This window comes from Salvelinus sp. IW2-2015, linkage group LG11 (assembly GCF_002910315.2).
Source record: "Salvelinus sp. IW2-2015 linkage group LG11, ASM291031v2, whole genome shotgun sequence".
Taxonomy (NCBI): domain Eukaryota; kingdom Metazoa; phylum Chordata; class Actinopteri; order Salmoniformes; family Salmonidae; genus Salvelinus; species Salvelinus sp. IW2-2015.
The window spans coordinates 29,170,537-29,175,430 of record NC_036851.1 but is presented as its reverse complement, the minus strand read 5'-3'; positions in this window follow the sequence as shown (position 1 = coordinate 29,175,430).

Here is a 4,894-nt window from a genome sequence, read left to right as displayed (position 1 = left end):
AGCGCCTTGCGCAAGGGCACGTCGATAGATTGTTCATCTTTTTGACTCAGAAATTCAAACCTTTTTGACTCAGGAATTCTAAACAGTGACCTTTTGGTTATTGGCCCAACACTCTTAAAACCACTTGGCTTCCCACAGTGCGGTCTGAAATGATTGACACCCTTATAAAGATGAGCAAAAATGACTGTATAAAATATATAATTCAAATACTAAGCTGTGTTCATGCAACAACAAAAAAATTGAAATTATATTATTTAATACAATTACTCTGAGAAAAATATTTTGTTGAACAAGTAATAGATTTTTTTCTCAAAAAGGTAAGGGTCAGATTATTGACACTCCTGTTTTCAATATCTTTCAATACCTCACCTTGCGATGATAATGACACTGAGCCTTTTTCAACAACAAGAAAATTAGTTGGAGAACACACTGGGAGGGATCCTAGACCATTCCTCCATACAGAATCCTTCCAGATCCTTGATATCCTTCGTCTGTGCTTATGGACTACCCTTTTCAATTCAAACCACCGGTTTTCAATGGGTCTCAAGTCCGTAAACTGAGATGGCCATTGCAAAACATTGATTTTGTGGCAAATTAACCATTTATTTATTCTCTTGCTGGAAGATCGACTTGCAGCCAAGTTTCAGCTTCCTGGCAGAGGCAACCAAGTTTTGGGCTAAAATATCCTGGTACTGGGTAAAGTTTCTAATTCCATTGACCTTACCAAGGGCCCCAGGACCAGTGGAAGCAAAATAGCCCCATAACATCATAGATCCACCACCATATTTTACAGTAGGTATGGGGGGGGGKTTCTGCTCATGCATTCTCATTTCGACACCAAACCCAGCACTGGTGTGTGTAGCCAAAATGCTTAATTTTCATGTCATTTAACAAATGGAAATGCCAGGAGTTTGCTAAATGACATTGGCACTTGGATTGGTCAGCTGACATGAAAATAGAGCTCTTTGGCCACGCACACCAGTGGTGGGTTTGACATCGAAATGAGAATTCATGAATTGTATTAGAATAAAATAATAAAATGTTCCCATATTTTGAGCATATACAGTAGCTCAGTATTTGAAGTATTTATTTTATACAGTCATTTTTATTCATCTTTATCAAGCGTGTCAATCATTCTGGACCCCACTTCATTTCAGTTTGTTTCTTAAGAATAAAAGTATACTTAATTCTGAAGTATGAAATAATACAGTTGGTAAAGAAGCTGCAGCACAGCTGCAAGAGGAGAGGGACTACCCACTGGGCACACACTGGTTGAATCAACGTTGTTTCCACGTTATTTCAATTAAATTACGTTGAAACAGTGTGGAATTGTTTTTGTATTGACATCTCTACCCAATGGGTACATAAACTGTTTCTTGTTGAATATGTATTGGAAGGAGAACCGGACAAGCCGCTGTGTATTCTTTGGTCAAACTAACGAGGAGCTGAAAAAACAGTAATATTTTAGCTTTTTTAGGACTGTTAGGATTGTGAATTCAGAAAACCCAATTATTCCGGTCTGACATCGACTCCACTTGAAATGAAAAGTGGATGAAAATAACACCTCGAATCACTGTGTTCTAGCTGTTTCCATCTTTACTCCTCCTAGAAATAGAGAAGCATAACTCATCCACATCCACCTATTATGATAATGGATGTTTTCATCATGAAGACAGGCAAAATGTGAATTACTAGTAATTGGTTGCTCAGTTAACACTGGATCCAAATACAGGAGAGCAGCACCCTCGCTTGTTGTGTTGTGTTCCATATGAACAGGACATAATCCTCTGAAATGAAAGACGGATATTGTTGGACTTGTTAGTTTCATTTCCCCCTGAGGAGCAGCCAGGGTTGACCAACCCTGCCCACGCCGTGCCCCTCAGACTGGGCTAGCCCAAATAAACACCTCTCCCAGAGGCACTCCACAGACACCACAGGATTCTTCATCCTGCTATTGTTTGGGAGCGAGAGGGCTGGGGTCCTGACTTTACAAACAGACTGAGTCAGGCTCTGAAGAGGCTCTGCGGAGGCTGTCAGAGTGGGCCACTATTTGTGGAAAATAGTGGAAAATACTTCAAACACCCCACCTCAAACTTGTATTTAAACAGACCGTTTAAAAAATGCTTGCTATTTCCTCACAGAACATGATGTCATGTTGGCTCATAGGCTGAGCTGGCCAATCAGCGGTCTACTCACATTCTGTTATTGGGGTGCACCCACACCATTCTAACATAGAAAAGCTATTTTTTAAACATAATACACATTTTTGGAAGGAAAACCATTTCACTCATATTGTAATGAATTATTATGGGTTATGTTCATATAAATCTGGAAAACATAGAACAGTTACTTTAAAGGGTAGAATCAAAACACACATCCTGTTAGAATGTGTAACCTGGGTCTGCTGGCCATGTGCCTCGACTAACAGAGAGGGGAAGAGAAGAGAAGTGTCTGGTCCCCGGGGTGTGCTTATGCAACCAGTGATCCTTTTGTTAGTGATATCGCCATCCTCATCATCAGGGCTATAGAATAATTAACTCCGTAGCTGGCCCCTGCGTCAGTGGGAATTCCACAAAAATTCCACAAATCCTACAATACTTATTTTCCACCATAATTTGCAAATAAATTCATTAAAAATCCTACAATGTGATTTTCTGGAATTTCTTTCCTCATTTTGTCTGTCATAGTTTAAGTGTACCTATGATGAAAATTACAGGCCTCTCTCATCTTTTTAAGTGGGAGAACTTGCACAATTGGTGGCTGACTAAATACTTTTTTGCCCCACTGTAAGTAAAGAAGTGATTTTGTGTGGAAGTCAAACATTTGTTTTACGTGTGAGGCAGACACATTGTAGAATGACAAAATCCAGCCCATCTCCCCTTGTCTATAGGAGGGACAAATGCTGTTTAAATGGCCCAAATGTTGATTTAGACATTTACAAATGTAACAGATTTTGACTATCACTAATGTAATGATTGTTTGGTAAAGTAATAAAGAATGTGAAATATTTTGGGTAGATGTTCCTAAAACAGAATATAACTATATATGGACATAATATAAAGTATGAAAAAGATTATTCATTCACATTAAAAAATAAAAAATAAATGATAATTTGGGATTTATTTACAACCATCCTATATTTGGGGGGGGGGGGGSMAYTACTACATTAATCAAATGTTGCCATCTTGCAAGATTGATGACTAAAACCATAGTGAAACAGTGCAAAACGGCTGTCAGTTCAACTGCTTTTAAGGGTAGGCAAACATTTGAATGAGTGATCTACAAAGGGGATCTCCTAATTTTGTTCTGTTAAACAAGCGACACCATTGACTAATTATGAAAATAAGCCCCTTTAACCTTTGCCATGTTTTAAACTAATGTGGGTGACATAAAAAACAGCAGCAGTGTCGAAACTAATGGCATGTAACATCAGCGTGTGGGCCGATTGACCTGCAGTCAGGAAGCAAAGGAGCGGTAACTAGGCCTATAATAATGTTCTAAGATTAGGCCAAGACAAGTCAGTCCACACATAGTAGTCTCTTCTAAGGCTATCTGCACAGTATCTCATAGGCCAACTTCTTCCTCAATAATCGTCCAGCAACCCCATACTTCTTATGGCTATTTTTGAGAACTTGTTGACTTTTAGAATTCAGAAGAAGTTTGTCTGCTGGCCCGGGGGACTCGGATGCAGGCGAGCTCATTCCTTTCAGTGGCTGGGGTAGTGCGGTGTGGTTCATCACAGGCATACAGAATAGATTTCTGTGCCGAAAGGCTTTGTAAAACATCATCAATGAGACAAATATGCCATTTCAAGGTTATGCATGGCATGGATGTAGCCAACATTTGTATTTACAACCATCCTAAATTGGATCAATAATTTAGGCCTATGTACCTTGAGCAGCAGGCTGCCGAGGAAAGAACCCACTGGGGCACAAATTAAACTTCTATTCTACGTTGGTTCAACATCATTTCATTGAAATTACGTGGAAACAACATTGATTCAACATGTGTGCTCAGTGGGATAACATTTTTTCCACAATTGTTTCAGAGGCATTCATGGGATTAAATGGAATGTTGCACTATCCTAGCCATTTTTTATTATTATTTTTATTTCACCTTTATTTAACCAGGTAGGCCAGTTGAGAACAAGTTCTCATTTACAACTGCGACCTGGCCAAGATAAAGCAAAAGTAGTGCGAAAAAAACAACAATATGGAGTTACACATAAACAAATGTACAGTCAATAACACAAAAGAAAAGAAAAATAGAAAAATCTATGTACAAATGTAGAAGAGTAGGGAGGTTGGCAATAAATAGGCCATAGAGGCTAAAATAATTACAATTTAGTATTGATACTGGAGTGATAGATGTGCAGATGATGATGATGTGCAAGTAGAGATACTGGGGTGCAAAAGAGCAAGAGGGTAAGTAATACTATGGGGATGAGGTAGTCTGGTGTGCTATTTACAGATTCAGCCAAATCGACTGCTGTCTACTGTACAGCTAGTGTCCATATATTTCATCTCTAGTGTGAAGTTATTTAATTAGCCATTTAATTAATGATTGTTCGTTATGTTTGTCATTATAGGCTTTTAGTTGACTAGGGTAAATGATGATGATGATGATGATGATGATGATGATGATGATGATGATGATGATGATGATGATGATGATGATGATGATGACCACTTCGTTTTCGGAAATAGGACAGTTGTCAGTGTTTTCATTTCAGATGGAGTGAATTGTTCAGTACCAGGCCATCATCTATAAGTGGCGCACATGGACACCTAGTGGAAATAATGTCTAAATCCATTTCTCGTGTGTAATCTTGGCCAGGGATACAAGTGGTATAAATATCATGATACTGGCCATTCCGATCGCTACTAGTGAGGGA